Source organism: Misgurnus anguillicaudatus, chromosome 8, assembly GCF_027580225.2.
Source record: "Misgurnus anguillicaudatus chromosome 8, ASM2758022v2, whole genome shotgun sequence".
NCBI lineage: Eukaryota > Metazoa > Chordata > Actinopteri > Cypriniformes > Cobitidae > Misgurnus > Misgurnus anguillicaudatus.
Genome location: NC_073344.2, coordinates 44,877,014 through 44,893,954, shown reverse-complemented (window position 1 = coordinate 44,893,954; position 16,941 = coordinate 44,877,014). Strand labels below are relative to the sequence as shown.

The 16,941-nt window shown below is 38.5% G+C and overlaps 1 long non-coding RNA gene across 1 annotated transcript; it reads left to right on the top strand.

Moving 5' to 3' along the window:
• The first annotated feature begins 2,068 nt into the window (after nt 1-2,068).
• Nucleotides 2,069-6,738, top strand: LOC141365934 (uncharacterized). Its single transcript, XR_012370901.1, has 4 exons — nt 2,069-2,197; nt 2,771-2,934; nt 3,404-3,520; nt 4,186-6,738. It is a non-coding gene; the product is annotated as an uncharacterized lncRNA (long non-coding RNA).
• The last annotated feature ends 10,203 nt before the right edge of the window (nt 6,739-16,941 follow it).

Here is a 16,941-nt window from a genome sequence, read left to right as displayed (position 1 = left end):
GGTTTATGCCTATGTTTTCAGACTGTCTTACTTCACAAACCATGGTGACGCTAAAAGCAAGACATGTAGCCTATAGTTTATGAAGTCCCAAAGGACTGCAGGATAACTTCTAAGTAAATACGGCTGCATCAATGTGCATAAATTTTTACCCAAAGCTTGCATGGGTATTAGTGCATTTAAAATGTTATTTGTAATATGATGACAAAACATTGCAAAAATTAGTTAGGTTCAGGCTCAGGTTAAAATTTTCATATTTTTCATATTCACCGTATTCTGATATCTAGACCAATCAGTTTTCACTGTGGGCAGGCTTACAATCAACCTCTCTCTTCAGCTCAGTAAACCACTGTACAGTAGTTTATTTACAATGTACAGTAAATGACAGAGTGTCCAAAAAAAACACTGGAAAATAATACAATATTTACTTTATTTTTCAAGTACATAAAAGTGTATCTGTGTGTAAACCCTCTGCTTTTAAACAAAACAAAAACATTTGATCCTATCGTTATTTGTTCCTTTTTATCTTATTTTAAATATGTGTAGTTTTTTATAAATATAGGGTCAAAGGAGTTTAAGGTGCCCTTCATAATTGTACATATATTTTATAGCTGTTAAAAGAGCAACCATATTAAAGTAGGCTAATAAACAACATAACACAAAATAATATATAATTTATATTGATGATTTAATTATTTTAAATGTATGTTTTTTTTGCGGGGGCTTGTTGGTGAGCTTCCTTCCCAATCAGTTTTTGTAGGGTGGGATGTCTGAGTGTAATTTTAATAAATTAAACAGTCAAAACTGCACAAAAATCTTTTATTTACATTGTCTCCAATGTTTGCTATACTGAGAGGATTTGTTCATATGTAGAACTGATTTTATGTTTTGATAGATACTAAGTGAATTATCACCATACACCAAAGGCCTCTATCATGCTCTGGCCAGACCTTCAATACTGAAAGTGTTTAGAATGTTTAGCCAACATTGAGACAAGCTGAGTCATGCTGAGTCCATGAGTTTAGGTCCATGAGAAGAGCATTGAGCAACTAGGCTCTCCTGATTTTGCCAAGTGGTTGATGTCCTCAGGGCAACTTTATGTTGACCCGGGGGTAACATTTCAATCAACCAATCAGATTTCAGAAATAAGTTTACAGTTTGTTTCACCAACTATGGTGTGGTGCAGGGGTGGCTGGTGACTTCTCTTGTGAAGGATTCAAAAATTTGTGTTTGGGGTGTCATGTGTGTTGCTCATCATGTCAAAATATGTGTTTGTTGCGTCATGTGAACCATGTGCATCATGCATCGTGCCTGCTGGACACACATCGAAAGGATTTGTAATTAAAGAGGCGCTCACAAAATACTTGCAAGACACTACACTAAATTCATGCCACACACATGACAGGCTACATGTTGTGATGAGATTTGCATCATGTGCCCTCGATAAAGAAGTCACCACGCGGCCGTCACTGCGTGAATGGCTACTGGATTTTATTTATTTGGGGTCTATGGGCTACAGTTTTCCAAAATATACCCTTATGAAAATTAAATAATTAAATTAAATTAAATGGTTTACTACAGTTTAAACAAAACAAAAAAAACATACTCTTGTAAAACCATGGTTTTGCCAATAGTAGGCCTAATCAATACCAAAAAACATTTTACTGTAGGCTACCACAAAAAAACATGCTTAATTTTCGTTAGCTAGGCTGTCACTTTTTTCAATGGGCTATTATACTTTCATGTAGAAAATTAACCATTGTTTTACTATAGTTAAAACAAAAACAAAAAACATAGTAGAACCATGGTTTTGCTAGTAACCAATACACCAAAAAAACATGTTTACACTTTTACCACAATAAAACCATGGTAAATTTTCGTAAGGGCTATATGCACATTGTGTTTTGGGGTATATTTATGCAGATACAGACCCATACAAATTCTAAACCGTAGACATTGTGTGTGTGTGTTTGTGTGTGTGTGTACGTGTATTGCAATAAACTCGAATTATATGTGTATCCTACAGAAAATGCAGTATTAATGCTAAAAAGTGATTTGTCCTGCATCATCACTATGTTGTATTCGTTTAAAAAAACGGCGCCAAGAAAGAAAGGACATGCGCATTGTTCTCCTCCTGAGCCAGTTAACGTAGAGCTGGTACATTGCTGTCTTCACTGGAGTGCTGCAAGCTCGAAGTGTGGTGAGTAGATCTGTTTTATTACAATATATGACATTAAACTGTTGATAAAAAGTATATTCAAGTAGTCAAACATTAAAATATTCTTGGATGTTATTCTAAATCAGCGGCGAAGCTCGCCGGGATAACGTTTGGTGAATGCGTACGGTCGAGGTTGCGAAAATCAACCTTGTGTTTAAATTGTTAGAGTTTTAAAACATTACATTTACTCTGTTAACGTAACATTTACTTAAGAAGCGCTTTAGGATAACAGTTATAGTGGGTATTTTTACTTTTACTCGTAACTCAATGATATTTCTATTGACATGCCCTCAGTTCTGCACGACGCACTTTATTTATTTTAATGCAGTACGAAATGCGAACTTCAGATTATTATTATTATTTCATAATTTGCCGAAGCATTTGATTTGTGAATGAATGACTCTTTTGAACGAGTCGGTTCTTCACAAAATATTGCAAATGAATTACTGTTTTGTACCGGGTCGATTCTAAACTAGCTATTGATTGAACGGTTTGAATCAGTTTGAATGATTTGTTCCGTTTGCTGCAAGATCTGAATCATCTGTACATCTGCAGGCTGCAGCACTTCTCGCTCGTAACGTGAAACTTAAAAACACGCCAAGGAGTGGATGCAAGTGAACTATCAATCTACTGAAACAGAAGCGGGAAATGTATTCGAAGACGAAAATGCTCGCGCGACCTGTGCGTCAGACCCGGATAAACGCACGCGAGCTGACAAAGTAAGTTAACGCGCTTTCAGAAATGTTCACTTGAATCACAGCAGGAAGAAAATCCATCGACGATTGGCGTCTGATTCGCTCTAAAAAGTAATGTTTGTTCAGATGTGAGTGCTTTTTGTGACACATTAGTTTAATAATATAAGATAACACGAATTACTGTATTTTTACTCAAGTAAAATATTGACTGCTGTCCCCTCCTATGGAAATCACGTTTTCGTTTGGCTGCATCTAGTAAGAGCACTATTTTGTTTGCTCAGTTTGATCACTGATATCTATTACAAGTTTTAATGTCATTTTGGATGTAGGGAAGCAATTAGGTGCAGCGTTATAACAAGACTGTTGACTTCTATGCCTACCTTTACATGAATTTTTTTTTAGCGTACATACTGTATAGTATAGACTTGGTTAGTGAACTTTAACAGTAGCTGTTAACTCATATAATTTTGTCATTTTTATGGATTTTTTTCAGATCCTGAGTAGCTGTTATTCAACATAAACACATTTCCGCACACATGAAGATGGATGACGATAGTTCATCTTAAAATGAAACTTATGTTTATCAGCTTACCCCCAGGCCATCCAAGAGGTAGGTGACTTTGTTTCTTAAGTAGAACACAAATGTAGATTTTTAACTCCAACAGTTTCAGTCTGTCAGTTGTATAAGTGGATGGTAACAAAAACCGAAAGAGAAAAAAAACATGCACAGACAAATCCAAATAAAACCCTGCAGCTCGTGACGACACATCCGTGTCCTACTTAAGACACAAAACCTTCGGTTTGTGCGAGAAACCGAACAGTATTTCTATCATTTTTTACCTCTAATACAACATTATCCCCAGAGAAACGGCAGCCCCTACGCCCTCATTCTGTGCACCCGATACAGTAGGTGGCAGTATGCACCTATGAAGTTGTTTTGCAACCCGCTATTAAACATTAGATGAATAAGAAGGTGATGTGTGAATGCGCGTGTTTCATTTTAAGATGAACTATCGCTATAAACAGGCCCATTGGCTGCCTACATATTATAATAAGCTGTTTTAAATTTCAAATGTTTATTGCACCGAGCACAACCCGAACATAATTTCTAAATATCTATCCGAACCCGGCCCGTCGGGTACCGTCGGGTCCCGCTGGCTCGGTTCGAGTATCCATCCTTTAATACCTACTGTATGCCAAAGACTGTCATTGTAAAAAGTACAAATGTGCCATTTTTAATATTTCTTTATCTTAAAAATGTATTTGGTTTTGCAGATGCTCTTAAGAACAACGCCCTGATGTCCAAGGTCAACCAGCAAGAAGCTGAGAAGGCACTGCCAAAATGGTTTACTGGGGCAAGGGACAGAGGAGGACAGAGAGCATCAAGAATGCAGAAAAGGATGTCTGTTTGAGAAAGGTTAAAACTACAGTTGTTGATTTGAACTGTTGTAGTTCTTTAATTTGTCTTAAAGGAAAACACAATCATTTTTCAATATTTACCATGTTCTTCCCTCAACTTAGATGAATTAATACAAACCTCTCTTTTCTCAATGTGTGCACTTAAAGGTGGGGTGCACAATTTCTAAAAAAAACGTTTTGGAAAAGGGAGACAGGCCGACTATCAAAACACACTTGTAGCCAATTAGCAGCATGTCTACTAAATGACATCGTTGCCTGGGTTGCGTATGTGTGGGGCGGGTCTATCAAAAGAAGGTCCAGATTCTATTAGGGTAAGGGTGTGTTTGTTTAGATGATTTCAAATATCAACATTGGCTTTCATGCACCCTGCCTTTATTTGTTGTAAAGTGTGGCGTGAATGTGTTAGCATTTAGCCAAGCACCATTCATTCATTAGGATCCAAACAGGGATGAATTTAATAGCCACCAAACACTTCCATGTTTTCCCTATTCAAAGACTGTTACATGAGTAGTTACACGAGGAAGTATGGTAAAAAATATAACTATATTGTATGGCGGAAGAGCACTTAGTTTGTAGCACTCGACCTTGGGCACAGAAACATCATCACTCCTGACTACTCCCCCTCTTGCTTAAACTACAGTCAACATAACCAACACGCCTGTACTAATGTTAGTACATTGAGCAGACTCTGCGAAATATCAAGTTAAGTTTAAGTGTACGCATTGAGAAAAGAGAGATATGTATTTATTCGGCTAAGTTGATGGAAGAACATAGTAAAATATTGAAAAACTGTGTTTGTAATTATCTTACTTTCATTTACTTTTAAGGGCCCCATTTCAATAATTTTTTAAAGGGGCCATGGCATGAAAATCTGACTTTTTCCATGTTTAAGTACTACAATTGGGTCCCCAGTGCTTCTATCAACCTAGAAAATGTGAAAAAGATCAACCCAGTAACTTCCATTCTCTGCAAGCATGTGAAAAAATAGGTAGTTGAAATTTGGCTCTCCTTGTGATGTCGGAGGGAGCTCTTATTGTAATGGTACCACACCTTGATCTGCGCTGTCCAACCACGGCGCTGCCATTTAGTGCAGAGAGGGAGAGACAGAGAAAAAAAATTCACAGCACAATTAAGTTTCAATTTCAACAAACCACCATCATTGTTATCAGTGTTTTCATTGAAATCAGAATTTCATCAGCTCATTTGCATTTTAAAGTAGGGATGCACCGAAATGAAAATTCTTGGCCAAAACCGAAAACCAAAAAAAGGAAACCAAGGCCGAAAAACCGAAACACCGAAAGAAATTATTATGCCAATTATAAGTACAATTGCATTTATGGCTATCACTGTGTACTAACTTTACTAGGGGTGTGTGATGGATAAAAAAAACCTCACAGTTCGGATCACATTACAGTTTTTGAGGCACAGATCAGATGATTTTTCGGATCAGCAAAAAGCAGGTGGGAAAAAATCTAATAAACAATAAAGAAATTGCAAACATTTACAAAAAAGAACAAAGTTGTACATTAATAAGGTCTGAAATTAGCATTAGGTACAGAAATCAAATTAAATGAATCATAACACAATAAATTAAATGTATTATTATTTTTAGAGCTATTTGTCTCTTTGTCATGGGTTGTTTGATTAACATTAATGACACAGACTTAAGTAGGTTAATCTGACTGTAATCTGTACATACACTTAAGACATAAACAAATGTTTTTATTAGAAAAAGAATACTGTGGAGATAATTTTGTTTATATGTGCCCTGTCAATAACAGAGAGATTTTATGTTTGCTTGTTTTTTTTTTTAAACGCGTTTCTCTCGTATGTGCACTATTAAACGCGCGCACACATAGAGAACGAGGGTGGATCCCAAACAGCGCAACAGTCGCTCCACATAAAAACGTTACGTTGTGTTTCGTTGCGTTTCGTTGCTTTATTCGCCGAATGTATGTTAATGGATTACAGTATGAGACATATTAGCGCGACTCTCTCTAAAGTTTACACATCAAGACATGCTTAATCTTTGCAGCTCGAGTGAAACCTGCTTGAGCACGAAGGGGAGGGGTGGGAGGCGACTGATCACCGTGAGTGAAACCCAAGCGCTAGCAACGGATGGGAGGGGCGCAGTTGACATTCATTTTCGGTTGACTTTTTCGGCTGGATTTTTTATTTCGGCCCGAAACAGATAATGCCATTTTCGACCGAAAATTTCGGCGACCGAAATTTCGGTGCACCCCTATTTTAAAGGACACACCCAAAACAGCACATTTTTGCACACACCTACAAAGTCGCTATTTTAACATGCTATAATAAATTATTTATATGGTATTTTGAGCTAAAACTTCACATTTGTGCTCTGGGGACACCAAAGATTTATTTGACATCTTAAAAAGGTCTTGTGAAATGGCCCCTTTAAGATGTAAAATAAATCTTTGGTGTCTCCAGAGTACATATATGAAACTCTAGCTCAAAATATCGTGTATATATAGATAATTTGTTATAGCAAGTTGAAATTGCCACTTTGTAGGTCCAAGCAAAACTGCGTCCTTTAAACGTGTCCTTTAAAATGCAAACACAGATCACAATGATGGTGGTTTGTTGAAATTGAAACTCAGTTGTTCTGTCAATTATTTTTTCTCACTCTCTGCACTAAATGGCAGTGCCATGTTTGGAAAGTGCAGATTAAGGAGTGTTATTATTATAATAAGATCCCCTTCTGATATCACAAGGGGAGCCACATTTATATTACCTATTTTTGACATGCTTGCAGCGAACATTTTACCAGGTTTTCATGCTATGGGCCCTTTAAATATAATTTTTTTTCTAATTGTATTCGCAATATACTTATCAAAGTACAAACCTCCTTATACTATATATGGTGGCAAGAAAAAGTATGTGAATCTTTTAGATTTTCATACTTTTTTTTATAATTTTTTCATAAAATGTGATCTGATCTCCATCTAACATAATGTGTCTAAAAAAATAACACAACTTCTGATCTTTTATGTCTTTATTGAACACACTTAGTGGCCAACCACATCAAACGTGTTTATGGAAGTTGCCGGCGCCTTTTTTTGAATGATATTTTTTGGGCAGGGAGCGTTTGCGTGCTGTTTATGCGTGCCGAACGGCTTGCGGTTTTTGCTGCCAGTCGCAGCACTCGCTTTTGAAGGAGCGCTGAGAGCGGAAAAGCGCACGACGTCATTCGCGTCTTTCCATTTTCCAATCGAATGAGGGGAGAGGCAGGCCTTACGGTGTGGTGAGGGAAGTTTACAGTGCTTTGAAGAACCGGACTCTCTCACTCTCTTCTGCGTGTTTGTGCACCTCTCACCCTCAAACAAGGTCACAGTAAACGCCCTCTTTTTAAAGTTTCTGCTAATATGACAGTTAACAGCAAAAGAGCGCTCACGCTTCAATATTTGGACGTCTCATGTGTATGCCGTTCTTCAAGTCCATAAAATCTCTATTGTGTTGAGGTCTGGGCTTTGACTTGGCCACTCCAAAAGGCGGATTTTGTTTTTCTGAAGCCATTCTCCTCTGGACTTGCTCCGGTGTTTTGGGTCTTTGTCCTGTTGCATCACCCAGACATTCCTCCTACAGACATTCACACATTATCCTGAAGAATTGTCTGATAAACTTGGGAATTTATCTTCCCCTCAATGATTGCAAGCTGGCCATACCCTGATGCAGCAAAGCAGGCCCAAATCAACAGGTCTTCTCCATAATACTTTACAGTTGGGATGATGTTTTCATAATGATATTGCGTGCCCTTTCTATGCCAGATGTAGTGCTGTGTGTTTTTCCAAATAGTTCAATCTTCGTTTCATTAGTCCACAAAACACCACTGTTGGAATGTCAATTTGTTCTTTTGCAAATTTCAGGCGTGCAGCAATGTTCTTTTTAGTACTGTAATTAGTGACTTCCTTTGGTGTCCTGCCGTGAATACACTGCTTGTTCAGTGTTTTACGTGTTGTAGACTCAAATACAGAGAGTTCCAATAATGCCTTCAAATCTTTGCCTGTCATTCTGGGTTGTTTCTATACCTCATTAAAGGAATAGTCTACTCATTTTCAATATTAAAATATGTTATTACCTTAACTAAGAATTGTTGATACATCCCTCTATCATCTGTGTGCGTGCACGTAAGCGCTGGAGCGCGCTGCGACACTTCGATAGCATTTAGCTTAGCCCCATTCATTCAATGGTACCATTTAGAGATAAAGTTAGAAGTGACCAAACACATCAACGTTTTTCCTATTTAAGACGAGTAGTTAAACGAGCAAGTTTGGTGATACAAAATAAAACTTTGTGCTTTTCTAAGCGGATTTAAAAGAGGAACTATATTTTATGGCGTAATAGCACTTTTGGGAGTACTTCGACTCGCCTGAAAAGTCCGCTCCCCTTCTCACTCTCATAATGGGAGAGGGAGGGTGTTACTGCGCCGAGTCGAAGTACTCCCAAAAGTGCTATTACGCCATAAAATATAGTAACTCTTTTAAATCCGCTTAGAAAAGCGCTACGTTTTATTTTGTACCACCAAACTTGCTCGTATAACTACTCGTCTTAAATAGGAAAAAGTTAATGTGTTTGGTCACTTCTAACTTTATCTCTAAATGGTACCATTGAATGAATGGGGCTAAGCTAAATGCTATCGAAGCGTCGCAGCGCGCTCCAGCGCTTACGTGCACGCACACAGATGATAGAGGGATGTATCAACAATTCTTAGTTAAGGTAATAACATATTTTAATATTGAAAATGAGTAGACTATTCCTTTAATGAGTCTTCGTGGTGCTCTTGGTGTCATTTTGACTGGGTGTCCATCTCTTGGTAGAGTAGCAACAGTCCCAAAGCATCTCCATTTGTAGATTGTATGTCTGTAGACTGGTGAATTTCTACAGTCTTTGACATAACTTTTAACCCTTTCGAGCTCCATGTAAAGCAACAATTCTTGATTAAAGCTCTTTTGATAGCTCTTTTTGGTGAGGCATGGCCCATATAAAAAAATGAACTCCAAAAGTAAACTTTAAAGTAGCTGTAGTCCACACCTCCAAATACATTATCTTAAAGAGACTCCAGGTGTGATAAAACCTGACTCCATTTTGCTTTTTCGAGGTCTCGTTCACTTAAAAGTTCACATACTGTACTTTTTTCACAAGCACTATGAGTTTTTAGGTTGTTCTTAAAAAATTCTGTTCTTTCATGTCTTTATTGTTTTGTTTTTTTAGAACCATTATGTTTGTCAATACCCTTGACTTGATGAAGACCAGATCACATTTTATGACAAATTTATTTAGAAAGCTATGAAATTCCAAAAGGTTAATATACTTTATCTTGTTACTGTATTTCTTGAAGAACATACTTCTTTTCAAAACACTCAAGACTCTAAAAGGTTCTAAAATAGTTTTGTGCCATTGTAACAAATGTGGCATGATGGTTAGTTAAATAAAAATGGAATTTGAAAGGATTTCAGTGTCACTGTGTGCTTTACTTCTTTCTGCCCTGTTAATACAGGGCGTCATCACACTCCTCTTATTACAATACGCTAACTGGATAACACTGGATATGTCTTATTGAATATGCAGTTTACTAAAATAATGTATTTACCTGCAACAAATTAATTACAGCCTAACTATAGTTATTGTATTTACTAGCTGCTGACCTAGGATTTATAGTTATAATTTTAAAGAAATCTATATTTTGCTGTACCTTTTGTTGTGAATTGTGTCTTTTGGGGTATTTTTTGCCTAAATATAGTCAAGGGGGTTGTATGATTCTTTGGTTCACAACTTCCTATTCTGAAAGTTTGATCAATTCTGCAACAAATGTATTTATGGTAACAGACTCAAAAAGTTTTTCTTGTGTAGTTTAATGCAAGTTCAGACTAACATTTTAATTTTTTTGGTTTAACCTCTGCCACAGCTTTTCAAATCTGAAACTCGTGTAGATGTAGCAGAAACGCATACAATCCCACCAGCAACCCAGATTTTAGATCAGGTAGTCTTCGTGTAGCACCCATTTAGAGCTGTAAGATGGGTCCCAGATGGGTTTTGCTTATGTTGTACATTTGGGAACTACCTTAAAACCGAGTAAAATCCTGCATATAACCTACATGGGCAATTGACAAGGGGCAAACATGGAACCCACGGACAATCTCACTTACAACCCATATTTCATGACCATGTTGTCCCTATGTAGTACCCACATAAAACTCAAATCTGGGCCCAACATGGGCATTATGCATATTGCCCAATTGGGGCCCACCAAACACCCAGTGAAATCCTGCAGATAACCTACATGGGTAATTGACAAGGGGCAAACATGGAACCCGCGGACAATCCCACTTACAACCCATATTTCATGACCATGTTGTCCCCATGTAGTACCCACATAAAACTCAAATCTGGGCCCAACATGGGCATTATGCATATTGCCCAATTGGGGCCCACCAACCACACAGTGGAATCCTACAGATAACCTACATGTTTAATTGACAAGGGGCAAATATGGAACCCGTGGACAATCCCACTTACAACCCATATTTCATGACCATGTTGTCCCCATGTAGTACCCACATAAAACTCAAATCCGGGCCCAACATGGGCATTATGCATATTGCCCAATTGGAGCCCACCAAACACCCAGTGGAATCCTACAGATAACCTACATGGGTAATTGACAAGGGGCAAACATGGAACCCGCGGACAATCCCACTTACAACCCATATTTCATGACCATGTTGTCCCTATGTAGTACCCACATAAAACTCAAATCTGGGCCCAACATGGGCATTATGCATATTGCCCAATTGGGGCCCACCAAACACCCAGTGAAATCCTGCAGATAACCTACATGGGTAATTGACAAGGGGCAAAAATGGAACCCGCGGACAATCCCACTTACAACCCATATTTCATGACCATGTTGTCCCTATGTAGTACCCACATAAAACTCAAATCTGGGCCCAACATGGGCATTATGCATATTGCCCAATTGGGTCCCACCAAACACCCAGTGGAATCCTACAGATAACCTACATGGGTAATTGACAAGGGGCAAATATGGAACCCGTGGACAATCCCACTTACAACCCATATTTCATGACCATGTTGTCCCAATGTAGTACCCACATAAAACTCAAATCTGGGCCCAACATGGGCATTATGCATATTGCCCAATTGGGGCCCACCAAACCCCCAGTGCAATCCTACAGATAACCTACATGGGTAATTGACAAGGGGCAAATATGGAACCCGTGGACAATCCCACTTACAACCCATACTTCATGACCATGTTGTCCCTATGTAGTACCCATATAAAACTCAAATCTGGGCCCAATATGGGTGTCGTGCATGTTGCCCAGGTGGGGCCCACCTAGTAGCAAGTGCAATCCTGCATGAAATCCATGTGGGCAACTGGCATGAGGCCATTATGGAACCCGCGGACAATCCTATATAGGGCCCATTTTTCAGCCCAGTTCATACCCATATGGGCCCTATATACAAATGTTGGCTGGGGTGGTACACGGGTGCTAAAGAGGTTCACTGATACTATATGGCACTAAAAAAGTTCTTCCATGAACCACTTTTTGTGCTATTTAGAACAGTTTGTTTTTAGAAAGTGTGTTTTTATATGTGTTATTGGACTTTTGGAGTGTATCAGATTGTGTAGTGTCATTTTTCGCTTAGGGTGGTTTCTGTTCACATGTGCCGTTTTTACCGTGCTTGAAAGGTTGCGCCGTACATAATGTGACAGCTGTCCGCGTTGTTATTGGTTTATGATAGCTCTGACCCTCATGACCATCATCTACGTTTCCATGTGAACTAGCCTGATATAAAGAGAGAAGCCAGGAACATATGATGATAAACAATATACATCTTTACAAAGTTAGCAGAAGAAAGTGTGTGAAATTTCTGAAACAGGTAAATATTAAGATGGAGTGGAGGAATGAAACAATCTCTGGCTATGTTCACAATGTTTCTATTGTGAGGAGTACAAGTCGAAGTGAGACCAAGTTTTTTTAATGCAGTTTTGAAGTACACCATGATGAGTACCACAATTTAAAGTCTTTGTCTTTTAGTGGTATATTAAAGGTTCTCTAAGCGAATCTGTGTGTTGATTTTTAAAATGTGTTTTCAAACAAACTGAGCGTAGTTAACTCCTCCCCCTCCCCCTCCCTTCCGTGCTTTCATGAACGCGCCCAAACCCAACCCCTCTTGGCGTTTATTGGTTAGAACACTTTGTTATGGTTTCTGGTGTAGGTTTGGCCAGATTGTTATTATTGCATTTTGTGGAGGCTGGACTGTCTACAGAGATTGCATTTTTTACAGTTTGATCAGCGGACAGGAAGCAAGCAGATAGTGAGGAGATGTTTGCTGTATATAACAAAAAATGTTTTATGGTCTTAAACGCGTGAATTCGCTTAGAGAACGTTTAAATATGTCGGAAAATCAACATTTTTCTGTGTGAAGGATATGTCTGCATTTATGAAATCATTAGTCCAAAGCTCCAGGAAACAGAAAATATTTGCCACAGACTAAGATTGCCCTGTTTTGTTGTTGATTTATAATATAACACCTGTTGACACATCAGATGGGCCACGTCTTTAGAGTTGAGTTGGAGTGGCGGTGTGGTTTAAAACAGAGCGTTACTGTTGTATTGACATTGACCCAAAAACAACTGAACATCGACCGAAAGTTCATTTAGGCTGACCTAAACATTGTCAGTGTGATAAAATTGTATAATGTTATCAAAGACCTCATTATTCGGTAAAATTGATTCAGACTTTTCACTTGTTCGGCCAAATACCCAAAATTATGTTTTTGTTATATTCAGTTGTATAATTTCTTTTTCTGAACATTGCTTATGTCTATCCATATTTTATAAGCATGCCTTAGAAAAAGTTGTTACTGGTGTATATCTTGAGAAAAATCAATGATAGTGGTATATTTTAATTTTTATGAAGATGTGTTGATGTTACTTATTTTAAGCTGAGACAGCTCAGCTGACATTACTACTACTGATAAGCTAATATATTGCAGGGGTTGATATACATGCTGATATTTAGAATCTTTTTATTATTGACGTCGACTGTTAACCTTTATTGTGATTGTACACAATTCAACAAAATTAGTTGCAAAACATAAGGTGTAGTTAGTGAAATTTAAATTTAAGAAATATAATAATACAACATTCTTCATATTGATAGACATTCAGTGCACAATTATATATGAAAAAATAGTATTCACGTTATTATTGTAGCTAGATAAATGTTATAAATATGCAGTGTGCTTTAAGATTATGATTGTTTAATATGTTTTGATGTGTGAGGTTCAATATTAATGTGAGATTTTGCTAGCCTTATTGTGGGCGACAATCTGAAATCCTAAAATTGAAGCGTCGCAAAGCACTAATGCAAGAATCTGTGTCCAAACCCGAATTATTTCAATTTCAGCTTCTCTAATCTCTCCCAATGAGAGCTAATCACTACAGAGCCTATTGTTGAAATCACATGCATTGTTGGTGAGAGCATCTTCCTGTTGAATTGCATCTCACATAGACAGAGTAAGATGTGCAGTGGTCTTCTTCATTGTCCTAAGATTCAAAAACAAAGCCTTCAAACTTAGGACCCAGCCCATCACTCTTGTTAGGCGTGTCCAGGATGAGGTGCGATTGATCAAACAAGTCAGAGCATAATTTTCATAGTTTATTGCGGAAACTGCAATTGCAGCTGATACCTTGACCTCAGGGTCTACAGGTGGAAGCTCTTATAATTCATCTGGGTTAACAGTCCAGTCTTCTTCTGACTGCAAGAGAAATGAGGGACCAGAAATCCAAGTTTCATTATTTAGAATGGTTTCACCCCTGCAGCACTAGAGGCAGATCTGCTGGATTGTGTGTGGTGTTCCGAAATCTCCATTGAGATCTATTAGAAATCTTGAGAATCTCTGAGACCGTGTATGCCACAAAGATACGAAATCTTGAAGTTTTATTCTTAATGTATTTTAATACAGAGGGCGTATCTGTCCAGAAAACTGAGTCTTGAAGCTGTAGTCTCAGCTCCCTTCTCCACAGTTTATCTATAAGAGCTGCTACAACAGCAGTTATCAACTGCATATGTGGTATAGTAACAGGCTTTAAAGGTGTCACATTGGATTTTCCAATGATGAAGGCACTTTGTATCTGAGAGTGTTCATTATGCAGCAGCAGATAGGTGCCAGTACCATATCCTTTCTCACTTGCATTGGTAAAATGATGCAACTGATCGGTGGCTGCTTCTACAAAGTTCAAAGGTTTTAAACATTGTCTGATGCTGAAGCCTTCCAACTTATGAAGCTCCTTAAAGGGGGGGTTTAATGGTATTTCAAGCATTCTGACTTATTAACACAGTTATAGAGTTGTTTCCTCATGCTAAACGTAGGCAAAGTGTCAAAAAAGCAATTGGACGTGTTACAGAGTATTTCTGTGCCGAATGCACTTCGCCAGGGTTCGTACAAGTTTCGGCAAGTTTTTTTTCGATTACAGTTCTAACTGACGTTTCAGGGTTTTTCGATACGTATCACTTCTTTATTTGGGCTTCCACCGGAAAACTTCCCCCGGAAACCCCCCGCCCACCCGTCAATCAGCAGGACACGCTAGAGCTGCTTACAGCTTATCACGCCACTCAGCTTTGTTTAATTTCAAAAGTCAACAATGGCACAAGAAGAAGTGTGTTTTTGGATGTAAGGAGAAGACATCCAGCCTTATGGAAACAATGGATATCATTTATTATCCGGATTAGCAGCGGAGTTTTGCGTGTGTGTTTGATGCAGTGTTTTTTCCCAACCGAACCGGGTCATGACGAGTTGCACGCGGTAAGTAAGACTTCTGTCTTATGTTGGAAATAAGTGCGTGCATATTATATAAATGACACGAACATGTAGTGAATCATAAGTTAAAACAGTGTTGTATAGTGTTGCATGACTCGTACTCGCTCCTCCCGCGGTATAAATCCTCCTTCTTCATTTTTTCGTACGTTATCGGAAAGATTTGGTAAAGCTAATATTTCTTTTATAAATCTGATTAAACTAAAGACTCTTCAGAGATATAAAGGATGTCATACTACTCTATAGGTACTCCAGATTAACATCAGAAATGCATAAACAGCGTGTGTTATGTGAGCTTTAAACCAGTCTATCCATTTCTGGATAACTGTTACTGGTATGAAGTCATCTCATTCTAGCTTGCTCCAACACAGATTCTGAAGAATTCTTATAAGGTTATTCAAGAAGGCAGTATACTTCTTATGGAATAATGCATCTATGATAAACCTTCTCTTCAGGTTAAGGATGTGTTGTTCTGCAATGTTATGGTTGCTAGACATGCTTATCTTTCTGTCCTTCAAAGGTAAAGCAATACTGTAATGACCATCAACTAATTTTACAGTATTGTTAGCCATTTCTAAAAATCTGCAGTTCTCCCTTGAAAGTCCTAGCGGTTCCTCCTGACTGCATTCTGGAAAGTTTGTTATGAGTTGTTGTTTCCAAAGTTCATCAAGTGTTACAGCAGAAATTCTGTTGATGGTAAATACAGACTGGTATATATCAGGTCCATCACAACATTCTCCAGCAAGGGGTCCATTTACAGTCCAACCAAACATTGTCTTGATGGAATTTGGCATTTCATCCACACTCCGGATGTTTTGAAGTGGTTTCAAAGCTGTTGGTACATTCATGCCTATCAGAAGGTCGATATCTGTATTTATGTCAGACAAGTACACGTGTTGCAAATGAGACCATTTATTGAAATCTTCCTGCTGTGGGATGTTACTCCTATTGACAGGCATTCTAGGTTGTGTGAAGATATCTGGTATTTCACTGTCCAATCCAGCTACTTTCTGTCACGATCCTGGCAGCTTTCATGTATTTTTGTGTCTTGTTTATTGTGACAGGATCGTGGCATTGCTACCTGTGTTATGATGTCTTGTGGGAGATCTAGATTGACCTCAGTTGTGTGTGCCATGTGTTTCCCAGTTTTGAGTGTGGCCCTGTCCCCTTGTTATCTAATTAATGAGTCATTATTAGTTACTCCTCTTACCTGTTTACCTTGATTAGTTTCCCTATTTAATCTCCTAGTGTTTTCAGTCTTGTGCTCGTTCATTGTCTTCAGTGTCTTCAGTACTTTGGTTATGTTTGTCATGTTAGGTTTTGTCATGTTTGCTCCCTCGAGGGCTTTCTGTTATTTATTAAAACTCATTTTTGTTAAAGAGCTGCCTGCGTTTGGGTTCTGTCTTTGAAAATCCTGACAGAATGAACGAGCCATTCATGAACCCAGCGGGCAGCTCTGTTTTGGTTCCTGTCAAGCGTCTATGTCCTCGTCAGCCTGTTCCTGGCCTGAGTCTTGTGTTCCTGGTCTGTGTGTCTCGAGAGGGAGTTACTGGTCGGAGTATCTCGAGTGGGAATTCTGTGCCGAAGAGCCTCAAGAGTGTGTTCCCGCACGGTGAGCCTTGAGAGGATGTCCTGAGTCGAAGAGTCACGAGGGTGTGCTCCTGTCTGGAGAGGCACAAGAGTTTGTGCACGCTCGGGGAGCAACGAGGGTGTGTGCTCGGTCGGTGAACCTCGAAAGTTCGT